Here is a 19091-nt window from a genome sequence, read left to right as displayed (position 1 = left end):
GCTTACACCCACACAGGCGCACTTGCATCTCCTTATTGTGAGTTACATATGTTTACTGCCACTTCTTTGTGCTTATGTGTGTCTTATTCATTATGACAGTACCACTTTGATTGATGGAATCCGGTTAACGTCCCCATGCGAAACACACGTTCACCTTTACATGTTTAAATGTTGGCTTTACAGCACAGAGGCATTCATTACACAAGAAAATGATATGTGCTATAGTCATACTTGAACTGGGAATGCCTTTAAGTTAGGCGGATGCTCTAACCACTATACTATTGGTGTTCTGCCTCATTTACATGTATACCCATGGTTCATAGCTACCCTAACATACGCCTCACCACTTCACTTACACAGCAGGCATCCATTCTCCTGCTGGGAAAACTGCAGTACTACACATGCGACATTCCCTATTCCCTACTGCTCTGGACCCGTGCTGCATATTTACTCACTTCAAGGATATTCAGAACTCCAAAGCTTATAGTCCTGGCACATACATGTGTTTGATTGTCAGGGTGTTCATGTGGTGGTCTGGGTCTAGGCTTGTCTGACTGGTAACTGGAACTGCCCTGTACCTGTTCAAATGCAGATGTAGCACATGGACAGAGTTGGTCCCAATTTTAACATTCTACCTGTGTTTACAGATGCAGGGATTTGGGCACCTCTGACCACATTATTAGGTTGGCACTACATAATACAGGGTGGGGGGTTGTTCCACTACATAATACATGGTGGGGGGGGTGTTTCCACTCATGTTTCCCTTCACATTTGACTATTTCATTTATTCATATATATGATGAATATTATTCTGGGCATCGCTTATGAATTCACTACAGGTATGCAATAGTACTGTCAACAAATGTGACAGTTGGTTGGTGTACATATGTGTATGGACCTCTGTAATACTCAGGGACTAATTTCAACAGTGACAGGGATAAGGCAATGACAAATCAGGGACAATCACGGACACTTCTACAATATTAGTACTATTAACTTGAAACGTGTTGACAGATTCAGAGACATATATATTAATACTTATTTTCTGCAGTTAAAAGCGTCTATTACTCTTAATTATTGTCATTTGTCATTCAAGTGTCATTCAACACCTTTCCTCCAAAGGTCACTGGTTTTGTGAGTGATTAAGAGGCTGGCCAGTTATTGTGTGAATGCTATGACCATCGGTAGGGTTGCCACATTTTCATATGTACAGGATGGGATATATTCTGGACACACCAGATTGTTTAGGCCAACATATACCCACAGTCAGTACAGGGTTTACAACATTCACTATTTTCCTAGATGAGAGCCTATTCCTGTAGCACTTTAGTTGCTTATTCTGTTTCTTGTACGATTTACATATTTTACATCCAGAAATAACTGCTTTAGGCAACTGTTACATGAAGTATGGTACATAGTTATTTCCTACAATCACAGGACATTTGCCATTGTATCATTCTTGGTCAGGACTAACCTACCCAAACAGTGACTGTCCCTCACACAGTGGGTCAGGAGGTACCCTGTTTATGTCAGTGCCTTAATCACCCTATTTCCAAGTGCCACTTTGCGACTGTGTGCAGTATATTCTCTTGACAATTCATGTGGGGAGACGTGCGTCATGGGCAGGTGTTTGATCCTGGGTAGTAGGTTTTGCATGACCATCTAGAGGCTGAACAGTCTCGTGAACCACTACTGCACATACAACTTGTGTCCAGATGTCTACAGGACTGGACATCGTATCGTGATACCAATTCTGATGTTTACACAGGATACTTATCCCATAAGGGATATCCAAAAATTGAACAAGCCAAATACCGTCCATTCTTTTGGATTTACGAAAATGTGTTAGGGTTTTACATGCAAGGGATATACATAGTTTGCAATCCTGACACTGCCTAGGGTGACATTGCCTACTACATATGAGTAGTGGTCACTATGTGTAGATATGGCTGCGCCAAGCTAGTAGCCTGAGTATGGCTAGACTGGGTGGACGTTCAGGAATGGGGGTGGGTTGTGTGCTGTGGAGGGGATGATGGGTATTCAATTATGCATCCAGGTGTGTTGTATTTGGATGGGCCAGTTCCATCCAGACCATTCTGTGGGTATGAGCCAGTGACGTTTCTGTATATGTGTATCGCACATTTTAATATTCATATGTTTGTGTGATTGTGTTCTACAGTATGGCCTGTCAGGTTGTATTGCGGATGTGTATGCTTGTTCTTTGTGTTTCTTTCTGATTCACCCGCTGCTCCCTCATACACCTCCAGTTCACCTACTGTGCATCCAACACAGTCTCGCCTTTGTGGATTATACCATTACCCATCCCCCCCAAACTCATATTCCACACACTCCATCCATCCCATCTCTGGTTGATGGCCCATGACACGGTCAAGAGAACACATTGCATATACTACATGTGTCAGGTACCTGTATGGTTATGAGGACTACCCTGGCATGTTTCACCTTCCACATGCTGTGCATCATGCACATCGGTACACACAAATACTTATCTTTCATGACATGGTAGGTACACCCGGGTAATACCCGTTCAGCTGTGACACATCCTGACAAGAACGGCTTGGACCGCATATGGGCGGATTTTGGCTGAATGCTCTGACCATTGGTAGGGTTGCCACCTTTTCATATGGCCAGGATAGGATATATTCTGGACACAAATCAGATTTTATAGGACAACACATACCCACGGTCAGTACTACGGATAATACTTTTGTTTTATGCCTACATGTTAGCTTATTGTTGTAGCAGTTTATATGCTCCTTCTGTTTTGTTTTCTTGCTTATTCTGTTTCTTGTAACATGTGGTATGCTACATATGGAAATAACTATTGTATGTGACTATTACATGCGATGTGGGACATAATTATGTCATACGGTCGCAGGATATTTTACATTTTTAATGGTTTTGGTATGGACACAACTGCCCAGCTGTGTACTATCCCTCACAATGTGGGACAGGTGGTAACCCTGAACATTGGGCTAGACGTAGCTATTGGCGGCGCGCTAACATGATGCGTTTCACTTCCACTTGGTATAACTATCTACACTGCGTTAGAATACGGGCACACGGTTTTAAATGTCATTTGTTCGAGGGATGGAGACTCGATATTTGCTACCGTACATTTGTGTTTGCTTCTTAATTTTGTGTTCACAAGAACTGTCTTGCATGCTTTGCATACGTTTCAGTATCCACGGACACTGACAGGTGTGATTACTATTGCAGGCAGATTGTTATATTCAAGCATTTTAGGTTGCACGTCAACAGCCGACATTTCCACGCCTCTGTGCGGCACTTCGACATGCTCTATCATGCATCGTTATACAGTTCTGTGTAAATAAATTGTGAGACTAATACGACTTTACAATTCTTAATATATTTTGCAAAGAAATTAAAACATCTAGTCTTAATATGTCATCAGATCTACAGTGGTATAGTATTATGTAATGTTAGTATGCAGAGGCGTAGGTAATACAACAGACAGAAGAAGATGGTTTAGTCAGTAAGTGAAGCAAAGGTAGTAGCATAGTCAGAGGGAGAGGTTAGTCTGGAGCAGAGCAAGGACTCAGCCATTTATCAAATAAGTGGGCTTTTAGTGTTGTTTTAAAATGGGCTAGTGATGTAACACTTGTAATGTTGTCCTGTAGTGCATTCCAAATATTTCCTATATAATTTGAGAAAAGGGAATCTTCTGCTTGATTTTTGGTTATATTGATTTTTATGTGGTGTTTATTAGTGGAGCGTAAGGTTCTCTTAGTAACATAAGGTTGAAGTAATATTTGTAGGGCAGGTGTTTTCTCAGGCTTATTGAGGATTTTATGGGCCATGGTTAACTGGTTGTAGTGAAGGAGGTGGGGGAGCTCTAGCCAGCTGAGTTGCATGAATGCTATACAATGATGAGCTCTAGCTGGTAAGTTTGTAGCATATCTGGTAATTTTGTTGTAACAGGATTTAAGTTTTGCTAGATATTTTTAGATTTGTGAGGATGGGAGCTGCATACAGCAGAGTGGAGATTAAGTGAGATTGGGCAATGGTAGCATTAATATTTTTAGTGAAGTAGTGCTTGTTCCTATACAGTGTTCTTAGTTTTTTGTGTACTTTTTTACTGTTTGGGAAATATGAACATCAAATTTTAACTTGCAATCAGTTTCAACTCTTAAAAGTTTGTTGTGTGGTGATGGAGAGATGATGGTGTTATTTAGTGATACAGTGTTGAAAGTGTTAGTGGGTGAGGCTGATTTAATAGGCTGACAAATCATAAGTTTGTTTTTTGGGGGGTTTAAAATTAGTTGGGAGTTTGTAAGCCAGGTCTTTACTGCTAGAAAGGATTGCTGTGTTAAATGTTGAAGTTCTTGAATTGAGAAAGAAGCACTGATGTATCATCTGCATATTGGATGAGAGAGGCATTCAGGGTTGCGGTGTGGAGGTTATTTGTAAATATTGAAAATAGCCTAAGACTGAGCCTTGAGGGACACCTAGAGTACACTGTTAGAAGGAGTGATAAAGTCTGTTGCCATGGGACTGTTTGCTGGTCTCCAGTCAGGTCATCCTGGAACCAGGCAAGGGTAGACTGACAGAAGTTCAGTTTGGAGAGAACATTTAGAAGTTTACTATGAGAAACCATATCAAAGGCTTTAGATCGGTCAAGGAAGATAAACGATATATAATTATTGTTGTTTCTGTTGACAAATCATCATAATTAATAAGGATTTTACAATTTAGTTAGGAATGAATGAATATGCATAGTAGCAAGTGAGGTTTGAAAAATATTTCTGAAATATTAAGTAGAAAGGAAGTCCAAAATGCTTAGGCTTTTCTACATATGAAAGTGTATATTATACTAATGTCTTTTTTGTAACTGATGAAAGTATCAGCATAGTAATAAGTACAAGCAAATATAGTTTGTGAGGGATGTAGTTTGCATGCTGATATTAAGTATAAAAGGTTTACAATCAAATACTCGAAAGTCAGGTGTACGAACGTTGAAAACGCCGATGCATAAGATTAACATCATGCATATTAAGTACGTTAAATGATTGACACGGAAATTCGAAATTTCCATGTCGATGTTAATGTCGACATTTCTTTTTGTTTTTAGTTGCCGAAGTGCCGCAAACTGTGAACCGATAGTCCCAAGCTGTGCAAAGCATTACAATATACATTTCAAAGACCATTACAGAAACACCGCAATAATCCCATGTGATAGTGACATATCCTTGTAGTCTCCTTGAAATACAAACCGAAACATCGCAATAGTAGTATACTGCCAACATATTCCTCACAAATCTTGTTGTATCTCCATCAACAGTTGCCTGGACATATAGTATAGTTTAACTAATGACACATTTGACAAAGATGAATTTTTGGAACTACATATACAAGATGTACATACACATCCTAAAAGCTGCAATGTTTAGCAACAAAGTCAACAAAACTTTTAGGGGTGAAATCATTTCTCTTTTGGAGAAATCGGAGCAATCCTCAACCTCCTATGCCAGCCCTCAACACTATTTTGTGTGTGTGGATATTCCATGGTAAATGTATGTGCTTGGTTCCAGAAAGCTACTTCAAATAGTGGTGGTATGAGTTTGGTGGAGGATTGCCTCATGCCACTTCTCCGTGGTCTGCCCACCAAGTAATTGGTTTTAAAAAAACTTACATAGAGGTTTTCCATGGGCAGGCATTTCACTCTGGATATGTTGAAATGTTTCCATAACATCATTTGGTGGTACAAATGCCAATGATGGTATTTGTTTACACACAGATGCAAACTGGGTATCATTGCCAAATTCTACAGTAAGCCGCAACTTCTGTATCTGCCGCTAAATGATTTGACAGAAATGGAACCAGCACCCCAATGCAAGTGAATCTAAAATATTTCATTTCACACTATTCACTGCAGCTTTCCATAAATCACTCAATACTATTGCAGGCTTGAACAACAACCCATGTTCCTGACATAGTTGCAATGACACTCTCCAAAAATAGTCATATGTCTGTTCGGCTTTAGATGTTAGTACACCATATACTTCTGGAAATACCTTACCAGTGATATTTCCCTGTAGATTACTGTGCACAGTATAAAGCTGCTTACATTCTCGGGTGTTTAACGGGAATGTACCATCTATTAGAATTACTTCACTTGAACATAGTGTATGCAGGCTACTAACACTTGTGATAATGACAGCTGGTGGAGCACTCTCGCTATATTCAACATGACCTATTAGGAACCACCCTGATTTAAGTGGCAACATATCGGATGTCAGATCTTTCAATATAATCCTTTCAGAGCCTTGAACTTCTGTAGACTTTCTGCGAAGTCTGTGCATGGACTGTTTCAAGGCATCTGTATATTGACGTCATGTCATTACAACAACATACGTTTATTCGTCATTCGTATGGCCGACTGCAGATTTTATACTATGACTGTCAAGTAATGTAAGTTAGTTAACATGAATTTCGATGTTCTGAATTTCGGACACATGACTGTCAGATATGTTAATTTTAGATATTTTGATAGTAAACCAATATAAACAGCTGAGGAATTAGACAGGCTTGTACTGAGTAAGTAAAGAGCACATTAGATAATATATGTTACAAATTAATTGCTTTACTAATTAGAGTTATGTTTCTATATACTGAAATTTAATTTAAGCTTAATTAATCTTTATAGGTTGATTGTTATATATACTGCTGTTGAAAGTTACTGTTGGTAAAATATATACATGTATTATTTATTTGTCATTTGTTAACAGGATAGGTGGACTGGTCCAAAAACCATTTAAACCACAACCCAAACCATATCAGAAAGACAATAAATTATAGCACAGAATATACTTGCATAATAATGCAAATAATGCATGATGTGGGAAACAGTTGATACAACTAAGGTATGGTGTAATACGTCATATACAGAATAAGCAATTTTAAAAACAAAAAGTCAAACACTGTCCAGGAAGCTAAAAGACTGAGGGAAAATGAGTTGGCTGTGAGAACTTTATCTTAACAATTGTAACAATAAAGCACTTGGACAGTAACCTGTGAAGAGGTACATCAAAGCTGGAATATAAATGCCAAAAAATGAATAACAGCAAATTTTGAAGCAGAGAAGCAAGCCACACAGATTGTTTATTTTACTTATGTATTCATTACATTTGGTAAATGGGCAGATGGGATGGTTCTCTGACCCTTTTCAGTTGTAACAGTACAAAACAGAGCAACGGAACAAATCACAAGATATTTAAGAATATCTACCATGATCGACAAATGTCAATTCGAACAAGTTACTAGCAGTTGCTAACATATACTAAGTGAAACAAGTTATAAAACATATGCATATGTATATGTAGATATTTGCAAAATGACATTTGCAGCATACACTATGCAAATAGAAAATGAACCTATTTTGGATATCATATTTACAATATAAACACATAGGAAGCTATTTTTACATCATAAAACAGCAGACAAAGAGGCAGAAACTGATATATTTTTATTTTCATGTTATACGATGATGTAAACAGAGCTTTAAGAGAGCCTTTACTATGACTGTTGCTACCCCTTAGCTTAGTTTCCTCCCTTCTTGATATGATATATGTTTAGACTATCCTTTTCTTTGTAACAAGAGCATGATGATTCTTTAAACAAGTTCTCTTTCCTTGCATTTTTGAAGCTGTCTAGTGTAACTTCATATCTAGTTTCAGATGGGAAATCATTCCATATTGCTAGGACTAATTTAAAGAAGGCTTTTTCACCAGCAGTGGTTTTAAATCTGGGTGTAGGAATATGGCATTAGCGGCACCATCTCTTAGGAAGTAACTTCACTTCTGATTTGTAGTTTGTACCACAGAAGTGAGCAGTGTTCATGATTCAGGATTTTGAAAATTAGACAGGAAAAAAGAAAGGCTGCCCTTTCACTGATTAATAACCATCTATGTTTTCTAATATGTAGGTTTGTTGGGTTCTTTGGTCAGTGAGGAGAATAAAGCTCAATATGTTGTTGATTTTATAGATTTTGAGTATGTGTACTAGAGTGAAATGTTATTGAAGGCAGACCATATTCCAGTTTGGTTATTGTTATATTTTTGGCTAAGGCTCTGTGGGTTGTTGGAGTCAGCAGACTGGAGATTTGATAGCAGAGTTTGAGTTGGATAAAGGTTTTGCTAATGGTGTTGTCAATAAGAGAAGTATTAGTACAGTCTGCAGTAAATTTGTTCACCATGTTTAGGTATTATTATGCATCAGTAGGTCTACTTTTAACCTATAGAACCTTTACAGACTATGCATTGAAGCAGTATTGCTTTAGCAGTTTTCACTATAAAGGTAAGATATAACATATATAACATCAAAAAATAAAATGAATGTATGCATGTATGTATATTTACGGATTCACTATACAATCTCAAAGTACTGAAATGTTTAATTTGAGTATTTTGAGACCGAATAGTCGAAAACCCACATACATGAAAATCCTCAATCACGAATACCACAACCGCGACCATTCACACACACACACACACACACACACACACACACACACACACACACACACACACACACACACACACACACACACACACACACACACACACACAAACCAAGACATAATCACACACACATACACCTACCTAACTAAACAAACATAACAACACATAGAAAACACACCTAACCTACCTATAAGCAGGGGGCAAGCCCCCCTGCACCACCACACCCCACTACTTATATATTCTAACTCCAAGGTCGCACTAAACACACAAACACACAAAAAACACCACCACACAAACTCAAACACACTAAAATATCTACCCAATATCCTCAAACACAACACTTACCTAAAACCCTAGATAAATCCACAAACCACACCACACGTAACGAACATGACACCACGATAGCGGTGGATTCGACATTTGTGGATTCGACACTTCTGCATTCGGCATAGTGTAGTTTTGAGTAACTGCACTTTCCACTATTCAGTCTCGATGTACTGAAATTCGAGATTTCAGTATGTCGAGATTGTCTAGTGTATCCATATTTACATACATATATATATATATATATATATATATATATATGCATATATATATATATATATATATATATATATATATATATATGTGTGTGTGTGTGTGTGTGTGTACATGTATACCAAAAAGAGTTGATAACTGGTTAGCAACATAGGGCTTACAATTTTTGGATTTTGTAGATGTCGGGAGAGGAAGATAAAAGTGGGGTGTTCAGAAACACATAAAGTACTATGAAATTATTTTTCTAGAAGGATGGGCTGTGAGAACCTTTATTTTAACAATTATAGTACTGAAAACATTTAGAGGCCTACCCCCCATGAAGAGGTGGTATTGCGTTGAAATATAATTATGAAAAATGCATAGCAGTATACTGCATTATTTTAAACAGAAAATAATGACATAAAAGCTGTAATAATTTCTAGCAGGATGGCTCAGTATGTCATGAGAGACAACTTTAAAGCCCATTGTGTGTGTGTGTGTGTGTGTGTGTGTGTGTGTGTGTGTGTGTGTGTGTGTGTGTGTGTGTGTGTGTGTGTGTGTGTGTGTGTGTGTGTATATATATGTGTGTGTGTGTGTGTGTGTGTGTGTGTGTGTGTGTGTGTGTGTGTGTGTGTGTGTGTGTGTGTGTGAACCTATGTGAGTACAGGTACACATATCTGTATGTCAGTGTGTTTGTGTGTTTGAGCTTTGCATGGATGGATGGGAAAACTGCATTAAATGTTAAATTCAGAGACATGCAAATAAGCCACTAATGGACTTTTACTCCATGCAACTCATGCATATCTCTAATCATTTGCTAGTGCCATAGTGCTGGAGATAACATTTCTAAATACACCCCCCCAAAGTCTAATAAGTTTTGAGTTTCATACTAATCCTGTCTCTCTAAGACAGTTACACTTATAATATATTTTAGATGTGCTAATAACTGTTTCCCAAATTGAGGATCTTGTCTAGTTTCATGATCTCTGCAGACATACTGCTCCAGGAAGCAGTGGCTAGTTTGTAGAAGGCCTTCTCGGACATGGAGAAAGAAATTTGAGGCATGCAAAGTAGTGCTTCTTCTTCGTTTCGACACAGTTAGTGGAAGTACATAGCTTGAGTTTGTGTTTTAGTGGGAGACAGTATTTTTCACTAAGTAGCGTTTATGTGATAAGCAGAAAGGTTGCTCTAGCAGCAGGAAGCCAGTTACCCTTTTCCATAGTCAGGCAGTGGTGCTGCCTGCTGTAGCATAAGTTTATAAATCTCACTGTATCCTTTTCAGACATCTGCAGGATTAAGGTGTGTGAAAATAGCAAAGAGACTATTGGTAGGGCATACTAAAGTCTATGCGGTAGCACATTTATTGTTCCACATCTGACTTCTGTAATAAGCAGATGAGCTATTTTCTGTGAGACTTTTAACTGTTTTAATAGTTTTTTTGTATTCCACTCAGTATGGACATGAAATGATGAGTTTTGCTCAAGATTAACACCTATATGCCTTTGTTGTGTAGTGTTTGTCATAGGGGTCCTTAATTGACAACGGTTGTACTGATGATATTTTTGTGGCATACCTAGTAAATACTGTAGATTTTTAAATGTTAATAATTACATTATTATTGGTAAGTCAATTCAATATGGTGCAGAAATCATTCAGCAGTACATCGCCTAAGATGTATTGGAATGTATGACATTTGGTTATAACAATATCATCTGTGTACATAATGCAGTTTACCTAAGGAAGCCCTAAAGCATGGTATTAATAAACAAATATTGTCCATTAAGGCAAGTCCAAGGGCAGGTTATTAATTAACAGGGAAAATAGTATGGGGGCCCTGTACTGACTCCTCAGAGACTGTTTTTGTGAGCATCCCTGGTTCTATTTATGCTGCATGGTCTGTGTTTTTGAATGTGCATTTTATGTCAAGTAAGATGCCCCCTCTTAAAAGACCTTCCTCCATAATTCTCAGGATTTGCTTAGTCAAACAACATATTGCCGTAATGGTACTGTATTCAGGTTGGAATCTATGTTTTATTAGGACATCATATGTATGTGTATTTTCTAAAACTAGCTTGTAGATTGCTGTTTCTATCATTTTTGCCAGTGGATAAATGCCTGCAACATTCTGTAGTCATTACTTGTATAGGGCAGTTTTAAAGTTTTGATGGGGACTATGTTGGTTGTTGGATTAGGTTAAAGATTTAAGCTAGTGCCCAAAAAGTACCTCACTACTTTACTGAAGAAATTTAGGGTGAAGTTTATGAAATTCAGTGTATTAATGATAGACAGTCTTTTCTATTAGTTTTTAACATTTTTAAGAGGTTTAATATAGAATTGATTCTGTGGTGTGGAGTGGAATGTTGTTAAAAGATGCACTGGGGAGAAAGATTTGATGATATGTTGTCCTTTATAGCACTTAAGGCACTGGTACCTACTCTTATAGTAGCTTGAGAGATAGAAAATGCTTTATTGGTATTTTAATTTTCTTCATCTTCCAAAATGTCTTTGGGTGTTTTAGGTATACAGTTTGGAAAATCATAAAATAGGAAGTCTTAGCTGCATCTGTATCAGTTTGAATAATTCTTTTTAATAACCTGAAAACTTTTTGACTTATCTGAATTGTGTATGTTGCTCTTCTACCCTGCCCAAGCCTTGTCTCTCATTTTTTATCATTTTTTTTTAATTCTGGACATAAATCAAAGTAAACCAAGGCATGAATGTTCACACAAAACAACTTAATGTCAAGCATTCGAGTCAAAAACTCTTTTTCAAATACACACAACTCTAGTTAAAATCATACATTAAATAATCACCACCAGCTAATCAAAAAAACAAATCAGATAAAATAATTTAACAATACACCACAGTCTTAAAGGTAAAGTCACAATAAAATGACATAGAAATAATAAAACAAACTTCAATAAACATAATTAAACATATGAATGTTTAAACTTTAAAATGGGTTTAATGCTGTTAACTTTATTAAGACCTGGTGGCACATCTGCCCTAAAAAAATTATCTATTTGTACTCAGCTCTTTCGGTCATGTTAACATCTCCACCCCCTTTTATTTATAAAAATTCTCTGACGTATCCTAAATTTAAATGCGTGATCATTGCCATGTTCTATAATATGCTTACATAGAGCATTGGTATCAATTCCCCTACGGATTCCTGATATATGTGAGGCTATTCTTTCTTTAAATTTAAAACTAGTTTTGTCTATATAGAAATATGAGCATTTCATACAATTCGCTAGGTACGCTATATTTTCACTGCTACATGTACCAAATGTCTTAAAAAGAAATTTAGTATGTAAAATAGGATGCATAAACTCTACATCTGTATTAATATACTTACAATATACACAATTATAACATGAGATCGTACTCTTAGTTTTTACTTGGACTACTGTTCTTTGTGTTCTAACGTCTTTATAGCACAACAGCTGCTTCAAATTCTTTTCTTTCTTAAATATAAAGAAGGGTTTATTTCCTACTATTCTTTTAATAACAGCATCAGATTATAAGATGGTCCAATTCCTTTCAATAATAGTCTGGATCTGCTGCGAATGTCTATTAAATTTCATCACATAACCTAGGTCACGTTTATTAGACATCCTTACTATATTACTATCGTGAGCCAAACTGTTCTTTCTATACAGATAAGGTCTAGCTACATTAGAACATTCTGACTGAACAAATTCAGCACTACTTGTTAGTAATTTCTTGTCATAGCCTCTAAATGTGTAGTCACGAGTCATAGTTTCAATCTCTGATTTAAATCCATCCTCTGTCGTATTGAGTCGACTGGCTCTTAAAAATTGACTCTTTATCACACCTTTATAGACATGTCTAAGATGCATACTAGTGTTGTGAACATACCTAGTAGTCTGTACATCTTTCCTGTGGCTAGAGATATGTATCATACCACTGATCTTAGATAGTATAACATCTAGAAAGCCAATCTCACTAACCGAACAGCTCATGTCAAAATGAAGGAAATCAGTAATGCAATGCAACTGTTGGACAAACATTTCAAGAGTGTGCCTGGTCGCTGTCCATAACAACATGAAATCATCTACAAAATGTTTGTAAAATATTAGATCACTATGTTGAAAGCCTTCTGATTCAGAATCAAAGATATATAGCTCTTCCCATCTAGCTGACACAATGTTGGCATAGAGGGTTCCCATGGACATACCCAATATCTGATGATATAGCTCTCCATTAAACATAAAGGTGTTATTTTCAAGGATCAGTTCCAATTAAGAACTTATAAGTGAAATTTTTTTACTGTAAAGTCACTATGTTTGACCAAAAAGTCCCTTACATACTGTATCCCCATATCATTGGGATTACAGTAAATAAGGACTTTATATCCATTGTTACAAAAAGAGCTTCTGTTACATCTTCATCGGCCAAAAATTCACCCAATGAATCCAAAAAATCACATGTCCTTTGTAAAACCTCTGCTATGCCTTAGCAGGGGTTTAAGTTGTTGGTCTAAATACTTAGAAATGGTCATAGTGTCCACTGTCCTCCTGAGATAATAGGTTTCATAGGAGGATTTAATAAGTTCTTATGAACTGTGGGAAGACCGTAAATAAACAGACACCCTGGATGTTTAATATACAAATAGGCTCATAGATTAGTACTAAGCCTTTGCAAGCCAATTTAAGCCTAGTCGATTATCCCTTGTGAGACTTAAACCCTACACCTTGTGTTTGCAAGGCAAACACCTTAACCATTAGGCCACCCTCCCAATACAAATAATTGTGCTGTTCTGGTGTAATGGATAATTGCATCATATGGTCAAAAAGATCACTCTTAATCCTATAAATCATGTTCAAATCTGTATTACTTATAGATCTAAAAGTATGCACATCACTTAGAAAGTCAAGCATTAAATGACGATACTTCTCACTATTCATAATAACAGTTTTCCCTCCCTTATCAGCAGGTTTAATTACTATGTCAGTTCTAGCACATAGTTCAAACAGAGCTTTCTTCTCAGTTTAAGATTAAAATGCTTAGTAGGTTGACCTTTATAAAATAAGTCATAGAAGTAATTTTCACACATTCTGAGAAAAGCTAACAGTTGCTGAACTAATAGGTACAAAGGTACTACTCCTTTTCAAATCAAAACCATCCCTAGTGCTATTGTTAAATAACAACTTTAAATCTAAATTTCTAGTGAAAAGATGCAATTCAGTAAGGCAATCATTTAGTAAACCATTAATACATGGTATAAAAGTTAGACCTTTGTCTAACAATTCCAATTCAGCCACACTAAATTCAAAACAAGATAGCTTGACAACAGTATGTTCTATTACGTTTTCTTGCTCAGCGTTATTGGGTCTACCTTCGGTATTGCCTCCAGTTCTTTCTGCGAGTGGTGAGCATTCTTCTGTGGTGTGGTGTTAGAAGATGCACCTTCATTAGAAGAAATATGATTAGATGTGTGTCTTTTCACAGAGATCAATGTTGTGTCTTTCGGCTTATCCCAGTTAGGGGTCGCCACAGCGGAACTCCGATCTGCTAACATTTGGTTTTGGATTTTTACGTGCCGAGTTGCCAGCCCTGAAGCACAACCTTCAACAAAGGCATGCCCATTCACGCATGCCTCTGTACAGAAGACACTCTAGCTGAGAATCGAACACGACAACGTTTTGCTGTGAGGCGACAACGCTACCTCAGCATGCATTCTCAAAATCTTTCAGTCTATCTAATATAGTCTGATAGTTCTGGGTGAGACTAGTGAATTCTTCACATGCCACAAGTTCACTTTCCACAGAATCTATTTCAATACTGAGATTGTGTTCTATCTCATGGAAAAAGTCATTCATCATCACTGGATGCTCGTTTGTAAATTGAGTTCCTGCCACTATTTAAGTAGGTCAGGATATTTATTACTGTAAGTTGGCATTTTGGTCATTCTTAGTCCTCTGGGTATAATTTCCATTTCTATGTATGCTGAAAAAGACAGTCTCTGCCATTGCAGTTTTTTATATTTCTGTACTAGTACTTCCAGTCCATGCATTTTGTGCAAACATTTCTCCCTTTTGGTATTAGTAATATGGGAAGTACTAGTTGAGGTTCTAGACATTAATGATAGTGACATAAAGGATTCTCACCCACCATCAGAAATCATTTCTTCGAAAGTCCACTCATTGTAGCAAGAGAATCAAGTAGGCTGGTTCAAATAAAAGGATGTACTGCTCCACCCAAAAATAATCCAAAAACCCACAAAACAAGTAGATGGAGAAAGCAGCTGAATGCACCTCAGTAATCCAAACTAAAATAAAGCAATGTAAACCAAGGCACAAACATCCACATAAAAGAGTTTAAGTTAAAGTTTCAGTTAAAGTTCTTGATGCATAAGCAATGGGTATACCTTCTTCAGGACATGCTGTGCCAAGGCCATACCGTGAAGCATCACAAGAAAGAGTTACAGGTTTGTGAACATCATATCTCAATATGGGTGGGCTGGCAATTTTCTTCTTCAGAATATCAAATGCTCTTTGGTGTTGTTCCATCCAGGACCAGTTTACATTTCTGCATGTCAACCCACAAAATGGTGCAGAAAGCTGACTTAAGTCATGGGATGAACTTTCCTAAACAGTTGACCATACCTAGCAAGCGTAGTAAAGATGTGACATTCTCTGGAACTGGCATTTCAACTATTGCTGTTTGCTTAGACAGATCTGGTTATAATCCAGAACTTGTAAACAAATGTCTCACATAAGTAACTTTTTTCGGTTTGAATTTAAATTTCTGAGGATTCATTTTGAGATTTACTTCATGTACATAGTATGATACACACTTCTATCGACAAGAAAGATGTACAGTCTACTAGGTATGTTCACAACACTAGTATGCATCCTAGACATGTCTATAAATGTGTGATAAAGAGTCAATTTTTAAGAGCCAGTCGACTCAATACCACAGAGGATGAATTTAAATCAGAGATTGAAACTATAACTCATGACTACACATTTAGAGGCTATGACAAGAAATTACTAACAAGAATAGTAGAAAATAAACCCTTCTTTATATTTAAGAAAGAAAAGAATTTGAAGCAGCTGTTGTGCTATAAAGACGTTAGAACACAAAGAACAGTAGTCCAAGTAAAAACAAAGAGTACGGTCTCATGTTATAATTGTGTATATTGTAAGTATATTAATACAGATGTAGAGTTTATGCATCCTATTTTACATACTAAATTTCTTTTTAAGACATTTGGTACATATAGCAGTGAAAATATAGCGTACCTAGCGAATTGTATGAAATGCTCATATTTTTATATAGACAAAACTAATTGTAAATTTAAAGAAAGAATAGCCTCACATATATCAGAAATCTATAGGGGAATTGGTACTAATGCTCTATGTAAGCATATTATAGAACATGAAAATAATCATACATTTAAGTTTAGGGTACTTCAGAGAATTTTTATAAATAAAAGGGGGGCAGATGTTGTTAACATGACCAAAAGAGCTAAGTACAAGTGGATAAACTTTTTTAGGGCAGATGTGCCACCAGGTCTTAATAAAGTTAACAGCATTAAACCCATTTTAAAGTTTAAACATTTGTATGTTTAATTATGTTTAATGAAGTTTTTTTATTATCTCTGTCATTTTATTATTTCTATGTTATTTCATTGTGTCTTTACCTTTAAGACTGCAGTGTATTGTTAAATTATTTTATCTGATTTGGTTTTTGATTGGCTGGCAGTGATTATTTAATCTATAGCTTTAACTAGAGTTGTGTGTATTTGAAAAAGAGTTTTTGAATCAAAAGCTTGACATTAAACTCTTTTGTGTGGAAGTTCATGCCTTGGTTTACTTTGTTTTATTTCAGTTTGGATTATTGAGGCACGTTCAGCTGCTTTTGCCATCTACTTGTTTTGTAATTTTGGACATAACCAAGGAAGTTCTTCTTTTTATTAATGGGTAAAGCCTGTCGCATGCCTCATGTATTCAAATGAGACACTGAGGATGGGTATGCATTCAAGTCATTTATTATACATACACACATCAAGAACTGTAACTTGTACATATACTTTGTACTTCATGTGCTTTCCGACTGACATGTCACTTCTAACACACACACATGTGCATCTTCAATCAAGCTTACATTCACGCTGACTACACAAAACAGCACTGATCTCGCGCTCTCCTCTTTAATTTTGTTCGACATGGCAAAATACAAGAACAAAGTCATATTTAAGAGCTAGACATTATTTCAACATTTCAACAAAACATAAATAATTCCAAGTCCAAGTCGTTGTGTATTTTGGATTGGGTTTGCAAATTCTACCCGATCTAATTACACAAAAATTCTAACTGGGTTTAGCAACAAGGACAGTCACTGGGGATTCATTCAATACAGGAACATCTGGGTTTACATCAGAGTTGTTTGAAGAAAACACGCTGTCCTTTTGAATTTGGACAGTTGAGGAGTAACTCTGGAAATTAGAGTCACCTGCACATGCAATCTGCTGTGGCACTTGTTCTGAGACAGGTAACATGTCTACAATTCCTTCTGTAATCCATTCCTTCAGATTGTATAATGTAAGATCTCAGTTCCTCACAAATGTCCATCATGATTCCTACACTATCATGATGTTTGGGTGTTTGCATTCTCACAACGTCTCCTTGTAACAATGGTCGAAGGGATTTATTGGTTTTATCATAGCACAACTTTTGTGACTGATGTTTTCTTGAAAGTTGTACCTAGACTACTCTATTGTTCTTTGCTTTTGGTACTAACAATTGTTTGCTGATTGGAAGAGTTGTTTGTGTTTGTCTGGACATCAATCTTTGAGCAGGTCAACCAAGCAAGTTGTCTTGAGGAATGTTTCTGATTGAGTAAATTGAGGAAAACATCAGTGCCATCTCTTTTGGATTTCTCCAACAAATACTTTGCACTACAAACTGCACAGTCAGCTAAACCATTGGCTTGTGGATACTACTGGTAATATTAACAAAGTCCCAAGACTTAGCAAATTTCTTGAGCAGCTGACTTGTAAACTGTCCACCATTGTCAGACATGACTTTGTGTGGACTACCATGGACAGAAAAATGTCTCTTCAATTTTGTAATGACTGTGATGGACGTCAAGTTAGGAAGTAGATCAAGTTCAAACCAATTTGAGTAAGAGTCTACTAACAGCAAGTAATGTTGACCATTCCATTTGAAAACATCTACAGCAACTGTCGACCGTGGTAATTCTGGAATTTGATGTAGCTAAAGTGGTTCTTTTTGTTGATGCAGTTTGGTGCAGTTGCAAATTGAACATGCTAGAGTTTTCTTCTCTATATCTCTTGACATAGAAGGCCAAAAGCCTCTTGCCTTTCCTTTGGTTGAATCAGTACTGGGTGACCACGAATTGTAGTATATTGCTGTTGTATTGCTTTAGAAATTACCATTTTTAGACATTTCGTGAAGATTCTATCTTTCATCAAGAGATCATCTCTGTAAAGAAAATACTGCTGAATGTCAAGTGGTGAACTGCTTGGTCATGTTGGCCATCCTTGACTGATAACATTTTTCAGCTTCTGGAGAACTAGGTCTGAAGCTGTGTGAGTTCTGAGTTATCAAGCCATGATGAGGACAAATTTCTGACTTCCATGACTTCAGACTCTGCTGTTTTATTTTCATGCTGCTCTGTCATTTGTCTGGGTGCGCGTGACAAAGCATCAGTAAGGTACAAGTATTTGTTCTTTTTGTAAACAAAATTGAAATTGTACTTTTGCAATTTTAGCATCAATCAAGCTGGGTCTGTATGTATTGGCTTTTTCAAAACTGTTACTAGCAGTTGGTGATCAGTCTGTAGTTGGATAGGTCTGACATAAATATAATCATTAAACTTCGAACATGTAAACAGTACTGCCAAAATTCCTTTTCTATTTGTGCATAATGCACCTCTGTTTGAGTTAAAGTTCTTGATGCATAAGCAATGGGTATGCCTTCTTCAGGACATGCTGTGCCAAGGCCATATTGTGAAGCATCACAAGAAAGAGTTACAAGTTTGTGAACATCATAATATCTCAATTTGGCTGGACTGGCACTT

At 36.7% G+C, this 19091-nt stretch overlaps 1 protein-coding gene across 1 annotated transcript in view; it reads left to right on the top strand.

Moving 5' to 3' along the window:
• LOC122792853 (exostosin-1-like) overlaps positions 1 to 19091 on the top strand; it is a 1813286-nt gene that overhangs the window by 1705675 nt on the left and 88520 nt on the right. The gene's annotated exons all lie outside the window — the stretch shown is intronic.

Source organism: Protopterus annectens, chromosome 2.part0, assembly GCF_019279795.1.
Source record: "Protopterus annectens isolate FY-2018-M chromosome 2.part0, PAN1.0, whole genome shotgun sequence".
Lineage (NCBI taxonomy): Eukaryota > Metazoa > Chordata > Ceratodontiformes > Protopteridae > Protopterus > Protopterus annectens.
This window is presented reverse-complemented; position numbering and strand designations above follow the sequence as displayed.